This window comes from Pristiophorus japonicus, chromosome 3 (genome assembly GCF_044704955.1).
Source record: "Pristiophorus japonicus isolate sPriJap1 chromosome 3, sPriJap1.hap1, whole genome shotgun sequence".
NCBI lineage: Eukaryota > Metazoa > Chordata > Chondrichthyes > Pristiophoridae > Pristiophorus > Pristiophorus japonicus.
Window position 1 is genome coordinate 326659943 of NC_091979.1, and position 18099 is coordinate 326678041.

At 43.2% G+C, this 18099-nt stretch overlaps 7 non-coding genes across 7 annotated transcripts; all 7 read left to right on the forward strand.

Annotated features, from left to right (window-relative positions):
* The first annotated feature begins 1216 nt into the window (after positions 1-1216).
* Positions 1217-1289, forward strand: trnav-cac (transfer RNA valine (anticodon CAC)). The gene has a single exon. It is a non-coding gene; the product is annotated as a tRNA-Val (tRNA).
* Positions 1290-3961: 2672 nt separating this feature from the next.
* Positions 3962-4034, forward strand: trnav-cac (transfer RNA valine (anticodon CAC)). The gene has a single exon. It is a non-coding gene; the product is annotated as a tRNA-Val (tRNA).
* A 2673-nt stretch (positions 4035-6707) lies between these two features.
* On the forward strand, positions 6708-6780 carry trnav-cac (transfer RNA valine (anticodon CAC)). The gene has a single exon. It is a non-coding gene; the product is annotated as a tRNA-Val (tRNA).
* A 2674-nt stretch (positions 6781-9454) lies between these two features.
* Positions 9455-9527, forward strand: trnav-aac (transfer RNA valine (anticodon AAC)). The gene has a single exon. It is a non-coding gene; the product is annotated as a tRNA-Val (tRNA).
* Positions 9528-12201: 2674 nt separating this feature from the next.
* Positions 12202-12274, forward strand: trnav-aac (transfer RNA valine (anticodon AAC)). Its single transcript has one exon. It is a non-coding gene; the product is annotated as a tRNA-Val (tRNA).
* Positions 12275-14948: 2674 nt separating this feature from the next.
* trnav-aac (transfer RNA valine (anticodon AAC)) lies at positions 14949-15021 on the forward strand. The gene has a single exon. It is a non-coding gene; the product is annotated as a tRNA-Val (tRNA).
* Positions 15022-17695: 2674 nt separating this feature from the next.
* On the forward strand, positions 17696-17768 carry trnav-aac (transfer RNA valine (anticodon AAC)). The gene has a single exon. It is a non-coding gene; the product is annotated as a tRNA-Val (tRNA).
* Positions 17769-18099: the final 331 nt, after the last annotated feature.

The window sequence follows — 18099 nt, forward strand, 5'->3', positions numbered from 1 at the left end:
TTCCTGTAGTCTCCAGCTTTCTTCTTCATTATCAATCCACTGCCTATTTTAAAAACACCTGAAAACTTCGTGATCATAACACCTATAATCAAGTTTAGATCATTGATAAATACCATAAAAGCAATGGATCTGGCACTGAAAACTGTGGAACCCCACTGGAAACATCCTTCCAGTCACAAAATCACCCATCAAACAGTACCCTTTGCTTCCTGCCTCTGAGCCAAATTTGGATCCAATTTGCCACTTCGCCCTGAATCACATGGGCTTTTACTTAGAAAATGCATAATCATTAAATGTTATCCTGCCTTCATGGGAAAACATCATTAATTGACTGATGATCTTCATTTGCACAACTAAAGAAATGTTAACTGAAGGAGAGTCCTTAATTGAATAACTTATCTGTGCTCTGTACTTTACCTCTGAATCCATAAACCATTTTGGACAGTGTGCTTTAGAAGTCTGCTTCAAAATGTTCCTTGCAGGTAACATGTACATGGGACGTTGGAAACAGTGAGATAGACTGTAGTGCAAGGGACTGGTTATTGTGAAACAGCAAAGAAAATATACATTCTGGAAGAATACCATCGAAAAGAAGTATGACCCTAACAGCCAAAAAGAAGATGAAGTGCTGAGCCCTTTTCAGCAAAAAATTCTTTTCCCAAGCATTTTTCTGACCGAATCTTCACAAAACAAAAATGATGCTTTTAAAGTCATTAAACCCGAATTTTCGTGCACCCAAATCTTCTGAATCAGATGCCTCTCGTTGTGCCGACTGAATCCATGTCCCTTTCAATATTCTGCTGACATGCACACTATTAAATGTGCCACTAACTTATACAATCAAAGGATAAGGGAATGGTTGCAGCCCGTCGAGCCCATGCCAACTCTCAACAAGTCTCACTCCCCTGTCATTTACACACAGCTGTGCAATTTTTTTCTTTCGGATACTTATCCAACTCGTTTTGAAAGATAAGAATGAGTCTGACTCCACCGCCCTTTAGAGCAGTGTATTCCAGATTTTAACCACTTGCTGAGGAATGGCCACTCCTGTTCCTCTGTATAAAGGCAGAGAAACACGGGATCAATTCCTGCCACACTCACAACCTTGCTAAATTTCGCACCGTCATTCGATTCTCGTGACACAAGCTCCATAAGTGTAGTCCAGCTGTTGAGGTTAAAGCTCTGGTTATGTTCCCAACAATGCTGCTGCCACAGCATTTCCGTAGTGTAGTGGTTATCACGTTCGCTTCACACGCGAAAGGTCCCCGGCTCGAAACCGGGCGGAAACATTATGCAAACGTGTTCAATTAATGATTAGCTAAAATTAAATCATTCATATTCGTGGTTCAATATTAACAGAGTGCAGAGTCTCACGATGCTGGTCCATTTGCTGATTTCTCTCTGCAGTTCTGTTCACACTCAAATTCTTCACAGTGTCTCTCACTCCCTCCCGTTTCCATCCCTGACGCTGGAGAAACCATATCTCAAAGCTGCACATTCCGTGCATTCAGGTCAGCTGTGAGCTTTTATTAAAGGATCCTGCCACGCCACCAAGCTTCACAACAGAAAATTAAAGCCACAAACAAACCCATCGACTAATCGCTCTTCCACAGCTCCAGAATGAGTGAGGGCGGGACAAGCCCTAACTTCCGCTCCCACACTCTCCAATCAGCCGCTGCCGGCGGAAAGCAGAGAATGCAGCATCAAACAGCGGTTTACCGCCCTTCACTGGGCTGCAAAATGCCACCGTTCGAGACAACGCTCCCCGTACACCGAACAGCAGCCTCATAAGATGCTTCATCTCAGCTTCCTGAGTTCGAGCCCCAGCTTGCACGAACACTTCTTCACTGGAAACACCATTAATTATCTGATTGCCACGTTTTGCATCATGAAAGTAATCCTAACCGATAATTATATAATCATAGAGGTTTACAGCATGGAAGGAGTCATTTAAGCCCATCGTATCTGCACCGGCCAACAAATGCCCAGTTTTAGGTGTGTCCCCCTGCACCTTATTGCATTTCATGTGCACATCTAAGAACTTGTTAAATGTGGTGAGGGTTTCTGCCTGCACCACACTTTCAGGCAGTGAGTTTGAGACCCCCACAAACATCTGCAAGCAGAATGTTCACTTCAAAACCCCTTTAACCCTTACACTAATTACTTTTAAATTATGCAGCCTGGTTGTTGACCACTCCGCTATGTGAAATAGTCCCTTTTAAACAACAATATCTAGGCCCCTCCTATTTTTATACACCTCAATACTGTCGCCCATCAGCCTCCTCTGTTCCAAGGAAAACAAACCCATCCTATCCAATCTGTCCTCATAGCAAAGTTGCTCCACTGCTGGCAACAACTACGTAAAGCTCCTCTGTACCCTCTCCAGCGTATCCACGTCCTTCCTTCAATGTGGTGACTAGAACTGCACGCAGTACTCCAGCTTTGGCCTAACCAGAATTTTATACAGTTCTGGCATAAACCACTTGCTGTTCTGTTCCTTGCTTCTGCCAATAAATGCAACCATTCCATATGACTTCTTAACCAACTTTTCCAACTGGCCAGCTACCTTCGGGGATCTGTGGACAAGCAATCCCAGTTACCTTTATCCTCTACACTTCTCAATGTCATACCAGTTGATGTGTATTCCCTTTCCTTGTTCGCCCTCCACAAATGCGCGATCTCTCACATCTCTGGATTAAATTCCATTTGCCACTGCTCTGCCCCCTTATCAGTTGATTGATATCTTCCTGGAGTCTCCAGCTTTCTTCTTCATTATCAACCCACTGCCTATTTTAATAACACCTGAAAACTTCGTAATCATAACACCTATATTCAAGTTTAGATCATTGATAAATACCATAAAAAGCAATGGAACTGGCACTGAAAACTGCGGAACCCCACTGGAATCATCCTTCCAGTCACAAAAACAACCATCAAACATTACCCTTTGCTTACTGCCTCTGAGCCAAATTTGGATCCAATATGCCACTTCGCCCTGAATCACATGGGCATTTACTTAGAAAATGCATAATCATTAAATGTTATCCTGCCTTCATGGGAAAACATCATTAATTGACTGATGATCTTCATTTGCACAACTAAAGAAATGTTAACTGAAGGAGAGTCCTTAATTGAATAACTTATCTGTGCTCTGCACTTTACCTCTGAATCCATAAACGATATTGGACAGTGTGCTTTAGAAGTCTGCTTCAAAATGTTCCTTGCTGGTAACATGTACATGGGACGTTGGAAACAGTGAGATAGACTGTAGTGCAAGGGACTGGTTATTGTGAAACAGCAAAGAAAATATACAGTCTGGAAGAATACCATCGAAAAGAAGTGTGACCCTAACAGCCAAAAAGAAGATGAAGTGCTGAGCCCTTTTCAGCAAAAAATTCTTTTCCCAAACATTTTTCTGACCGAATCTTCACAAAACAAAAATGATGCTTTTAAAGTCATTAAACCCGAATTTTCGTGCACCCAAATCTTCTGAATCAGATGCCTCTCGTTGTGCCGACTGAATCCATGTCCCTTTCAATATTCTGCTGACATGCACACTATTAAATGTGCCACTAACTTATACAATCAAAGAATAAGGGAATGGTTGCAGCCCGTCGAGCCCATGCCAACTCTCAACAAGTCTCACTCCCCTGTCATTTACACACAGCTGTGCAATTTTTTTCATTCGGATATTTATCCAACTCGTTTTGAAAGATAAGAATGAGTGTGACTCCACCGCCCTTTAGAGCAGTGTATTCCAGATTTTAACCACTTGCTGAGGAATGGCCACTCCTGTTCCGATGTATAAAGGCAGAGAAACACGGGATCAATTCCTGCCACACTCACAACCTTGCTAAATTTCGCACCGTCATTCTATTCTCGTGACACAAGCTCCATAAGTGTAGTCCAGCTGTTGAGGTTAAAGCTCTGGTTATGTTCCCAACAATGCTACTGCCACAGCGTTTCCGTAGTGTAGTGGTTATCACGTTCGCCTCACACGCGAAAGGTCCCCGGTTCGAAACCGGGTGGAAACATTATGCAAACGTGTTCAATTAATGATTAGATAAAATTAAATCATTCATATTAGTGGTTCAATATTAACAGAGTGCAGTGTCTCACGATGCTGGTCCATTTGCTGATTTCTCTCTGCCGTTCTGTTCACACTCAAATTCTTCACAGTGTCTCTCACTCCCTCCCGTTTCCAGCCCTGACGCTGGAGAAACCATATCTCAAAGCTGCACATTCCGTGCATTCAGGTCAGCTGTCAGCTTTTATTAAAGGATCCTGCCACGCCACCAAGCTTCACAACAGAAAATTAAAGCCACAAACAAACCCATCGACTAATCGCTCTTCCCCAGCTCCAGAATGAGTGAGGGCGGGACAAGCCCTAACTTCCGCTCCCACACTCTCCAATCAGCCGCTGCCGGCGGAAAGCGGAGAATGCAGCATCAAACAGCGGTTTACCGCCCTTCAGTGGGCTGCAAAATGCCACCGTTCGAGACAACGCTCCCCGTACACCGAACAGCAGCCTCATAAGATGCTTCATCTCAGCTTCCTGAGTTCGAGCCCCAGCTTGCACGAACACTTCTTCACTGGAAACACCATTAATTATCTGGTTGCCACGTTTTGCATCATGAAAGTAATCCTAACCGATAATTATATAATCATAGAGGTTTACAGCATGGAAGGAGTCATTTAAGCCCATCGTATCTGCACCGGCCAACAAATGCCCAGTTTTAGGTGTGTCCCCCTGCAACTTATTGCATTTCATGTGCACATCTAAGAACTTGTTAAATGTGGTGAGGGTTTCTGCCTGCACCACACTTTCAGGCAGTGAGTTTGAGACCCCCACAAACATCTGCATGCAGAATGTTCACTTCAAATCCCCTTTAACCCTTACACTAATTACTTTGAAATTATGCAGCCTGGTTGTTGACCACTCCGCTATGTGAAATAGACCCTTTTAAACAACAATATCTAGGCCCCTCCTATTTTTATACACCTCAATACTGTCGCCCATCAGCCTCCTCTGTTCCAAGGAAAACAAACCCATCCTATCCAATCTGTCCTCATAGCAAAGTTGCTCCACTCCCGGCAACAACTACGTAAATCTCCTCTGTACCCTCTCCAGCGTATTCACGTCCTTCCTTCAATGCGGTGACTAGAACTGCACGCAGTACTCCAGCTGTGGCCTAACAAGAATTTTATACAGTTCTAGCATAACCCACTTGCTGTTCTGTTCCTTGCTTCTGCCAATAAATGCTACCATTCCATATGACTTCTTAACCAACTTTTCCAACTGGCCAGCTACCTTCAGGGATCTGTGGACAAGCAATCCCAGTTTCCTTTGTTCCTCTACACTTCTCAATGTCATACCAGTTGATGTATATTCCCTTTCCTTGTTAGCCCTCCACAAATGCGCTATCACTAACATCTCTGGATTAAATTCAATTTGCCACTGCTCTACCCTCTTATCTGTTGATTGATATCTTCCTGGAGTCTCCAGCTTTCTTCTTCATTATCAACCCACTGCCTATTTTAATAACACCTGAAAACTTCGTAATCATAACACCTATATTCAAGTTTAGATCATTGATAAATACCATAAAAAGCAATGGATCTGGCACTGAAAACTGCAGAGCCCCACTGGAATAATCCTTCCAGTCACAAAAACACCCATCAAACATTACCCTTTGCTTACTGCCTCTGAGCCAAATTTGGATCCAATATGCCACTTCGCCCTGAATCACATGGGCATTTACTTAGAAAATGCATAATCATTAAATGTTATCCTGCCTTCATGGGAAAACATCATTAATTGACTGATGATCTTCATTTGCACAACTAAAGAAATGTTAACTGAAGGAGAGTCCTTAATTGAATAACTTATCTGTGCTCTGCACTTTACCTCTGAATCCATAAACGATATTGGACAGTGTGCTTTAGAAGTCTGCTTCAAAATGTTCCTTGCTGGTAACATGTACATGGGACGTTGGAAACAGTAAGATAGACTGTAGTGCAAGGGACTGGTTATTGTGAAACAGCAAAGAAAATATACATTCTGGAAGAATACCATCGAAAAGAAGTGTGACCCTAACAGCCAAAAAGAAGATGAAGTGCTGAGCCCTTTTAAGCAAAAAATTCTTTTCCCAAACATTTCACTGACCGAATCTTCACAAAACAAAAATGATGCTTTTAAAGTCATTAAACCCGAATTTTCGTGCACACAAATCTTCTGAATCAGATGCCTCTCGTTGTGCCGACTGAATCCATGTCCCTTTCGATATTCTGCTGACATGCACACTATTAAATGTGCCACTAACTTATACAATCAAAGAATAAGGGAATGGTTGCAGCCCGTCGAGCCCATGCCAACTCTCAACAAGTCTCACTCCCCTGTCATTTACACACAGCTGTGCAATTTTTTTCATTCGGATACTTATCCAACTCGTTTTGAAAGATAAGAATGAGTCTGACTCCACCGCCCTTTAGAGCAGTGTATTCCAGATTTTAACCACTTGCTGAGGAATGGCCACTCCTGTTCCTCTGTATAAAGGCAGAGAAACACGGGATCAATTCCTGCCACACTCACAACCTTGCTAAATATAGCACCGTCATTCTATTCTCGTGACACAAGCTCCATCAGTGTAGTCCAGCTGTTGAGGTTAAAGCTCTGGTTATGTTCCCAACAATGCTACTGCCACAGCATTTCCGTAGTGTAGTGGTTATCACGTTCGCCTCACACGTGAAAGGTCCCTGGTTCGAAACCGGGAGGAAACATTATGCAAACGTGTTCAATTAATGATTAGCTAAAATTAAATCATTCATATTCGTGGTTCAATATTAACAGAGTGCAGTGTCTCACGATGCTGGTCCATTTGCTGATTTCTCTCTGCAGTTCTGTTCACACTCAAATTCTTCACAGTGTCTCTCACTCCCTCCCGTTTCCAGCCCTGACGCTGGAGAAACCATATCTCAAAGCTGCACATTCCGTGCATTCAGGTCAGCTGTGAGAGATTATTAAAGGATCCTGCCACGCCACCAAGCTTCACAACAGAAAATTAAAGCCACAAACAAACCCATCGACTAATCGCTCTTCCCCAGCTCCAGAATGAGTGAGGGCGGGACAAGACCGAACTTCCGCTCCCACACTCTCCAATCAGCCGCTGCCGGCGGAAAGCGGAGAATGCAGCAACAAACAGCGGTTTACCGCCCTTCAGTGGGCTGCAAAATGCCACCGTTCGAGACAACGCTCCCCGTACACCGAACAGCAGCCTCATAAGATGCTTCATCTCAGCTTCCTGAGTTCGAGCCCCAGCTTGCACGAACACTTCTTCACTGGAAACACCATTAATTATCTGGTTGCCACGTTTTGCATCATGAAAGTAATCCTAACCGATAATTATATAATCATAGAGGTTTACAGCATGGAAGGAGTCATTTAAGCCCATCGTATCTGCACCGGCCAACAAATGCCCAGTTTTAGGTGTGTCCCCCTGCAACTTATTGCATTTCATGTGCACATCTAAGAACTTGTTAAATGTGGTGAGGGTTTCTGCCTGCACCACACTTTCAGGCAGTGAGTTTGAGACCCCCACAATCATCTGCATGCAGAATGTTCACTTCAAATCCCCTTTAACCCTTACACTAATTACTTTTAAATTATGCAGCCTGGTTGTTGACCACTCCGCTATGTGAAATAGACCCTTTTAAACAACAATATCTAGGCGTCTCCTATTTTTATACACCTCAATGCGGTCGCCCTTCAGCCTCCTCTGTTCCAAGGAAAACAAACCCATCCTATCCAATCTGTCCTCATAGCAAAGTTGTTCCACTCCCGGCAACATCTACGTAAATCTCCTCTGTACCCTCTCCAGCGTATTCACGTTCTTCCTTCAATGCGGTGACTAGAACTGCATGCAGTACTCCAGCTGTGGCCTAACCAGAATTTTATACAGTTCTAGCATAACCCACTTGCTGTTCTGTTCCTTGCTTCTGCCAATAAATGCAACCATTCCATATGACTTCTTAATCAACTTTTCCAACTGGTCAGCTGCCTTCAGGGATCTGTGGACAAGCAATCCCAGTTACCTTTGTTCCTCTACACTTCTCAATGTCATACCAGTTGATGTGTATTCCCTTTCCTTGTTAGCCCTCCACAAATGCGCGATCTCTCACATCTCTGGATTAAATTCAATTTGCCACTGCTCTACCCCCTTATCAGTTGATTGATATCTTCCTGGAGTCTCCAGCTTTCTTCTTCATTATCAACCACACTGCCTATTTTAATAACACCTGAAAACTTCGTAAGCATAACACCTATATTCAAGTTTAGATCATTGATAAATACCATAAAAAGCAATGGATCTGGCACTGAAAACTGTGGAACCCCACTGGAAACATCCTTCCAGTCACAAAAACACCCATCAAACATTACCGTTTGCTTCCTGCCTCTGAGCCAAATTTGGATCCAATTTGCCACTTCGCCCTGAATCACATGGGCTTTTACTTAGAAAATGCATAATCATTAAATGTTATCCTGCCTTTGTGGGAAAACATCATTAATTGACTGATGATGTTCATTTGCACAACTAAAGAAATGTTAACTGAAGGAGAATCCTTAATTGAATAACTTATCTGTGCTCTGCACTTTAGCTCTGAATCCATAAACCATTTTGGACACTGTGCTTTAGAAGTCTGCTTCAAAATGATCATTGCTGGTAACATGTACATGAGACGTTGGAAACAGTGAGATAGACTGTAGTGCAAGGGACTGGTTATTGTGAAACAGCAAAGAAAATATACATTCTGGAAGAATACCATCGAAAAGAAGTGTGGCCCTAACAGCCAAAAAGAAGATAAAGTGCTGAGCCCTTTTCAGCAAAAAATTATTTTTCAAACATTTCTCTGACCGAATCTTCACAAAAGAAAAATGATGCTTTTAAAGTCATTAAACCCGAATTTTCGTGCACCCGAATCTTCTGAATCAGATGCCTCTCGTTGTGTCGACTGAATCCATGTCCCTTTCAATATTCTGCTGACATGCACACTATTAAATGTGCCACTAACTTATAGAATCAAAGAATAACGGAATGGATGCAGCCCGTCGAGCCCATGCCAACTCTCAGCAAGTCTCACTCCCCTGTCATTTACCCACAGCTGTGCAATTTTTTTCATTCGGATACTTATCCAACTCCGTTTTGAAAGATAAGATTGAGTCTGACTCCACCGCCCTTTAGAGAAGTGTATTCCAGATTCTAACCACTTGCTGAGGAATGGCCACTCCTGTTCCTATGTATAAAGGCAGAGAAACACGGGATCAATTCCTGCCACACTCACAACCTTGCTAAATATCGCACCGTCATTCTATTCTCGTGACACAAGCTCCAGAAGTGTAGTCCAGCTGTTGAGGTTAAAGCTCTGGTTATGTTCCCAACGATGTTATTGCACCAGCGTTTCCGTAGTGTAGTGGTTATCACGTTCGCCTAACACGCGAAAGGTCCCCGGTTCAAAACCGGGCGGAAACATTATGCAAACGTGTTCAATTAATGATAAGATAAAATTAAATCATTCATATTGGTGGTTCAATGTTAACAGAGTGCAGTGTCTCACGATGCTGTTCCATTTGCTGATTTCTCTCTACAGTTCTGTTCACACTCAAATTCTACACAGTGTCTCTCACTCCCTCCCGCTTCCAGCCCTGACGCTGGAGAAACCATATCTCAAAGCTGCACATTCCGTGCATTCAGGTCAGCTGTGAGAGATTATTGAAGGATCCTGCCACGCCACCACGCTTCACAACAGAAAATTAAAGCCACAAACAAACCCATCGACTAATCGCTCTTCCTCAGCTCCAGAGTGAGTGAGGGCGGGACAAGCCCTAACTTCCGCTCCCACACTCTCCAATCAGCCGCTGCCGGCGGAAAGCGGAGAATGCAGCATCAAACAGCGGTTTACCGCCCTTCACTGGGCTGCAAAATGCCACCGTTCCAGACAACGCTCCCCGTGCTCCGAACAGCAGCCTCATAAGATGCTTCATCTCAGCTTCCTGAGTTCGAGCCCCAGCTTGCACGAACACTTCTTCACTGGAAACAGCATTAATTATCTGATTGCCACGTTTTGCATCATGAAAGTAATCCTAACCGATAATTATATAATCATAGAGGTTTACAGCATGGAAGGAGTCATTTACGCCCAACGTATCTGCACCGGCCAACAAATGCCCAGTTTTAGGTGTGTACCCCTGCACCTTATTGCATTTCATGTGCACATCTAAGAACTTGTTAAATGTGGTGAGGGTTTCTGCCTGCACCACACTTTCAGGCAGTGAGTTTGAAACCCCCACAAACATCTGCATGCAGAATGTTCACTTCAAATCCCCTTTAACCCTTACACTAATTACTTTTAAATTATGCAGCCTGGTTGTTGACCACTCCACTATGTGAAATAGACCCTTTTAATCAACAATATCTAGGCCTTTCCTATTTTTATACACCTCAATGCGGTCGCCCATCAGCCTCCTCTGTTCCAAGGAAAACAAACCCATCCTATCCAATCTGTCCTCATAGCAATGTTGCTCCACTCCCGGCAACATCTACGTAAATCTCCTCTGTACCCTCTCCAGCGTATTCACGTTCTTCCTTCAATGCGGTGACCAGAACTGCACGCAGTACTCCAGCTGTGGCCTAACCAGAATTTTATACAGTTCTAGCACAACCCACTTGCTGCTCTGTTCCTTGCTTCTGCCAATAAATGCAATCATTCCATATGACTTCTTAATCAACTTTTCCAACTGGTCAGCTACTTTCAGGGATCTGTGGACAAGCAATCCCAGTTACCTTTGTTCCTCTACACTTCTCAATGTCATACCAGTTGATGTGTATTCCCTTTCGTTGTTAGCCCTCCACAAATGCGCGATCTCTCACATCTCTGGATTAAATTCAATTTGCCACTGCACTACCCCCTTATCAGTTGATTGATATCTTCCTGGAGTCTCCAGCTTTCTTCTTCATTATCAACCACACTGCCTATTTTAATAACACCTGAAAACTTCGTAATCATAACACCTATATTCAAGTTTAGATCATTGATAAATACCATAAGAAGCAATGGATCTGGCACTGAAAACTGTGGAACCCCACTGGAAACATCCTTCCAGTCACAAAAACACCCATCAAACATTACCCTTTGCTTCCTGCCTCTGAGCCAAATTTGGATCCAATTTGCCACTTCGCCTTGAATCACATGGGCTTTTACTTAGAAAATGCATAATCATTAAATGTTATCCTGCCTTCATGGGAAAACATCATTAATTGACTTATGATCTTCATTTGCACAACTAAAGAAATGTTAACTGAAGGAGAATCCTTAATTGAATAACTTATCTGTGCTCTGCACTTTACCTCTGAATCCATAAACCATTTTGGACACTGTGCTTTAGAAGTCTGCTTCAAAATGTTCATTGCTGGTAACATGTATATGAGACGTTGGAAACAGTGAGATAGACTGCAGTGCAAGGGACTGGTTATTGTGAAACAGCAAAGAAAATATACATTCTGGAAGAATACCATCGAAAAGAAGTGTGGCCCTAACAGCCAAAAAGAAGATGAAGTGCTGAGCCCTTTTCAGCAAAAAATTCTTTTTCAAACATTTCTCTGACCGAATCTTCACAAAAGAAAAATGATGCTTTTAAAGTCATTAAACCCGAATTTTCATGCAACGGAATCTTCTGAATCAGATGCCTCTCGTTGTGCCGACTGAATCCATGTCCCTTTCAATATTCTGCTGACATGCACACTATTAAATGTGCCACTAACTTATAGAATCAAAGCATGAGGGAATGGATGCAGCCCGTCGAGCCCATGCCAACTCTCAACAAGTCTCACTCCCCTGTCATTTACCCACAGCTGTGCAATTTTTTTCATTCGGATACTTATCCAACTCCGTTTTGAAAGATAAGATTGAGTCTGACTCCACCGCCCTTTAGAGAAGTGTATTCCAGATTCTAACCACTTGCTGAGGAATGGCCACTCCTGTTCCTATGTATAAAGGCAGATAAACACGGGATCAATTCCTGCCACACTCACAACCTTGCTAAATATAGCACCGTCATTCTGTTCTCGTGACACAAGCTCCAGAAGTGTCGTCCAGCTGTTGAGGTTAAAGCTCTGGTTATGTTCCCAACAATGTTACTGCCACAGCGTTTCCGTAGTGTAGTGGTTATCACGTTCGCCTAACACGCGAAAGGTCCCCGGTTCGAAACCGGGCGGAAACATTATGCAAACGTGTTCAATTCATGATAAGATAAAATTAAATCATTCATATTGGTGGTTCAATGTTAACAGAGTGCAGTGTCTCACGATGCTGTTCCATTTGCTGATTTCTCTCTACAGTTCTGTTCACACTCAAATTCTACACAGTGTCTCTCACTCCCTCCCGCTTCCAGCCCTGACGCTGGAGAAACCATATCTCAAAGCTGCACATTCCGTGCATTCAGGTCAGCTGTGAGAGATTATTGAAGGATCCTGCCACGCCACCACGCTTCACAACAGAAAATTAAAGCCACAAACAAACCCATCGACTAATCGCTCTTCCTCAGCTCCAGAGTGAGTGAGGGCGGGACAAGCCCTAACTTCCGCTCCCACACTCTCCAATCAGCCGCTGCCGGCGGAAAGCGGAGAATGCAGCATCAAACAGCGGTTTACCGCCCTTCACTGGGCTGCAAAATGCCACCGTTCCAGACAACGCTCCCCGTGCTCCGAACAGCAGCCTCATAAGATGCTTCATCTCAGCTTCCTGAGTTCGAGCCCCAGCTTGCACGAACACTTCTTCACTGGAAACAGCATTAATTATCTGATTGCCACGTTTTGCATCATGAAAGTAATCCTAACCGATAATTATATAATCATAGAGGTTTACAGCATGGAAGGAGTCATTTACGCCCAACGTATCTGCACCGGCCAACAAATGCCCAGTTTTAGGTGTGTACCCCTGCACCTTATTGCATTTCATGTGCACATCTAAGAACTTGTTAAATGTGGTGAGGGTTTCTGCCTGCACCACACTTTCAGGCAGTGAGTTTGAAACCCCCACAAACATCTGCATGCAGAATGTTCACTTCAAATCCCCTTTAACCCTTACACTAATTACTTTTAAATTATGCAGCCTGGTTGTTGACCACTCCACTATGTGAAATAGACCCTTTTAATCAACAATATCTAGGCCTTTCCTATTTTTATACACCTCAATGCGGTCGCCCATCAGCCTCCTCTGTTCCAAGGAAAACAAACCCATCCTATCCAATCTGTCCTCATAGCAATGTTGCTCCACTCCCGGCAACATCTACGTAAATCTCCTCTGTACCCTCTCCAGCGTATTCACGTTCTTCCTTCAATGCGGTGACCAGAACTGCACGCAGTACTCCAGCTGTGGCCTAACCAGAATTTTATACAGTTCTAGCACAACCCACTTGCTGCTCTGTTCCTTGCTTCTGCCAATAAATGCAATCATTCCATATGACTTCTTAATCAACTTTTCCAACTGGTCAGCTACTTTCAGGGATCTGTGGACAAGCAATCCCAGTTACCTTTGTTCCTCTACACTTCTCAATGTCATACCAGTTGATGTGTATTCCCTTTCGTTGTTAGCCCTCCACAAATGCGCGATCTCTCACATCTCTGGATTAAATTCAATTTGCCACTGCACTACCCCCTTATCAGTTGATTGATATCTTCCTGGAGTCTCCAGCTTTCTTCTTCATTATCAACCACACTGCCTATTTTAATAACACCTGAAAACTTCGTAATCATAACACCTATATTCAAGTTTAGATCATTGATAAATACCATAAGAAGCAATGGATCTGGCACTGAAAACTGTGGAACCCCACTGGAAACATCCTTCCAGTCACAAAAACACCCATCAAACATTACCCTTTGCTTCCTGCCTCTGAGCCAAATTTGGATCCAATTTGCCACTTCGCCTTGAATCACATGGGCTTTTACTTAGAAAATGCATAATCATTAAATGTTATCCTGCCTTCATGGGAAAACATCATTAATTGACTTATGATCTTCATTTGCACAACTAAAGAAATGTTAACTGAAGGAGAATCCTTAATTGAATAACTTATCTGTGCTCTGCACTTTACCTCTGAATCCATAAACCATTTTGGACACTGTGCTTTAGAAGTCTGCTTCAAAATGTTCATTGCTGGTAACATGTATATGAGACGTTGGAAACAGTGAGATAGACTGCAGTGCAAGGGACTGGTTATTGTGAAACAGCAAAGAAAATATACATTCTGGAAGAATACCATCGAAAAGAAGTGTGGCCCTAACAGCCAAAAAGAAGATGAAGTGCTGAGCCCTTTTCAGCAAAAAATTCTTTTTCAAACATTTCTCTGACCGAATCTTCACAAAAGAAAAATGATGCTTTTAAAGTCATTAAACCCGAATTTTCATGCAACGGAATCTTCTGAATCAGATGCCTCTCGTTGTGCCGACTGAATCCATGTCCCTTTCAATATTCTGCTGACATGCACACTATTAAATGTGCCACTAACTTATAGAATCAAAGCATGAGGGAATGGATGCAGCCCGTCGAGCCCATGCCAACTCTCAACAAGTCTCACTCCCCTGTCATTTACCCACAGCTGTGCAATTTTTTTCATTCGGATACTTATCCAACTCCGTTTTGAAAGATAAGATTGAGTCTGACTCCACCGCCCTTTAGAGAAGTGTATTCCAGATTCTAACCACTTGCTGAGGAATGGCCACTCCTGTTCCTATGTATAAAGGCAGATAAACACGGGATCAATTCCTGCCACACTCACAACCTTGCTAAATATAGCACCGTCATTCTGTTCTCGTGACACAAGCTCCAGAAGTGTCGTCCAGCTGTTGAGGTTAAAGCTCTGGTTATGTTCCCAACAATGTTACTGCCACAGCGTTTCCGTAGTGTAGTGGTTATCACGTTCGCCTAACACGCGAAAGGTCCCCGGTTCGAAACCGGGCGGAAACATTATGCAAACGTGTTCAATTCATGATAAGATAAAATTAAATCATTCATGTTAGTGGTTCAATGTTAACAGAGTGCAGTGTCTCACGATGCTGTTCCATTTGCTGATTTCTCTCTGCAGTTCTGTTCACACTCAAATTCTACACAGTGTCTCTCACTCCCTCCCGTTTCCAGCCCTGACGCTGGAGAAACCATATCTCAAAGCTGCACATTCCGTGCATTCAGGTCAGCTGTGAGAGATTATTAAAGGATCCTGCCACGCCACCACGCTTCACAACAGAAAATTAAAGCCACAAACAAACCCATCGACTAATCGCTCTTCCCCAGCTCCAGAGTGAGTGAGGGCGGAACAAGCCCTAACTTCCGCTCCCACACTCTCCAATCAGCCGCTGCCGGCGGAAAGCGGAGAATGCAGCATCAAACAGCGGTTTACCGCCCTTCACTGGGCTTCAAAATGCCACCTTTCGAGACAACGCTCCACCTGCTCCGAACAACAGCCTCACAAGATGCTTGATCTCAGCTTCCTGAGTTCGAGCCCCAGCTTGCACGAACACTTCTTCACTGGAAACACCATTAATTATCTGATTGCCACGTTTTGCATCATGAAAGTAATCCTAACCGATAATTATATAATCATAGAGGTTTACAGCATGGAAGGAGTCATTTAAGCCCATCGTATCTGCACCGGCCAACAAATGCCCAGTTTTAGGTGTGTACCCCTGCACCTTATTGCATTTCATGTGCACATCTAAGAACTGGTTAAATGTGGTGAGGGTTTCTGCCTGCACCACACTTTCAGGCAGTGAGTTTGAGACCCCCACAAACATCTGCATGCAGAATGTTCACTTCAAATCCCCTTTAACCCTTACACTAATTACTTTTAAATTATGCAGCCTGGTTGTTGACCACTCCACTATGTGAAATAGACCCTTTTAATCAACAATATCTAGGCCCCTCCTATTTTTATACACCTCAATGCTGTCGCCCATCAGCCTCCTCTGTTCCAAGGAAAACAAACCCATCCTATTCAATCTGTCCTCATAGCAAAGTTGCTCCACTCCCGGCAACATCTACGTAAATCTCCTCTGTACCCTCTCCAGCGTATGCACGTTCTTCCTTCAATGCGGTGACCAGAACTGCACGCAGAACTCCAGCTGTGGCCTAACCAGAATTTAATACAGTTCTAGCATAACCCACTTGCTGTTCTGTTCCTTGCTTCTGCCAATAAATGCAACCATTCCATATGAATTCTTAATCAACTTTTCCAACTGGTCAGCTACCTTCAGGGATCTGTGGACAAGCAATCCCAGTTACCTTTTTTCCTCTACACTTCTCAATGTCATACCAGTTGATGTGTATTCCCTTTCCTTGTTAGCCCTCCACAAATGCGCGATCTCTCACATCTCTGGATTAAATTCAGTTTGCCACTGCTCTACCCCCTTATCAGTTGATTGATATCTTCCTGGAGTCTCCAGCTTTCTTCTTCATTATCAACCACACTGCCTATTTTAATAACACCTGAAAACTTCGTAATCATAACACCTATATTCAAGTTTAGATCATTGATAAATACCATAAAAAGCAATGGATCTGGCACTGAAAACTGTGGAACCACACTGGAAACATCCTTCCAGTCACAAAAACACCCATCAAACATTACCTTTTGCTTCCTGCCTCTGAGCCAAATTTGGATCCAATTTGCCACTTCGCCCTGAATCACATGGGCTTTTACTTAGAAAATGCATAATCATTAAATGTTATCCTGCCTTCATGGGAAAACATCATTAATTGACTGATGATCTTCATTTGCACAACTAAAGAAATGTTAACTGAAGGAGAATCCTTAATTGAATAACTTATCTGTGCTCTGCACTTTACCTCTGAATCCATAAACCATTTTGGACACTGTGCTTTAGAAGTCTGCTTCAAAATGTTCATTGCTGGTAACATGTATACGAGACGTTGGAAACAGTGAGATAGACTGCAGTGCAAGGGACTGGTTATTGTGAAACAGCAAAGAAAATATACATTCTGGAAGAATACCATCGAAAAGAAGTGTGGCCCTAACAGCCAAAAAGAAGATGAAGTGCTGAGCCCTTTTCAGCAAAAAATTCTTTTTCAAACATTTCTCTGACCGAATCTTCACAAAAGAAAAATGATGCTTTTAAAGTCATTAAACCCGAATTTTCATGCACCGGAATCTTCTGAATCAGATGCCTCTCGTTGTGCCGACTGAATCCATGTCCCTTTCAATATTCTGCTGACATGCACACTATTAAATGTGCCACTAACTTATAGAATCAAAGCATAAGGGAATGGATGCAGCCCGTCGAGCCCATGCCAACTCTCAACAAGTCTCACTCCCCTGTCTTTTACCCACAGCTGTGCAATTTTTTTCATTCGGATACTTATCCAACTCCGTTTTGAAAGATAAGATTGAGTCTGACTCCACCGCCCTTTAGAGAAGTGTATTCCAGATTCTAACCACTTGCTGAGGAATGACCACTCCTGTTCCTATGTATAAAGGCAGAGAAACACGGGATCAATTCCTGCCACACTCACAACCTTGCTAAATATAGCACCGTCATTCTATTCTCGTGACACAAGCTCCAGAAGTGTCGTCCAGCTGTTGAGGTTAAAGCTCTGGTTATGTTCCCAACAATCTTAATGCCACAGCGTTTCCGTAGTGTAGTGGTTATCACGTTCGCCTAACACGCGAAAAGTCCCCGGTTCGAAACCAGGCGGAAACATTATGCAAACGTGTTCAATTAATGAGAAGATAAAATTAAATCATTCATATTAGTTGTTCAATGTTAACAGAGTGCAGTGTCTCACGATGCTGTTCCATTTGCTGATTTCTCTCTGCAGTTCTGTTCACACTCAAATTCCACACAGTGTCTCTCACTCCCTCCCGTTTCCAGCCCTGACGCTGGAGAAACCATATCTCAAAGCTGCACATTCCGTGCATTCAGGTCAGCTGTGAGAGTTTATTAAAGGATCCTGCCACGCCACCACGCTTCACAACAGAAAATTAAAGCCACAAACAAACCCATCGACGAATCGCTCTTCCTCAGCTCCAGA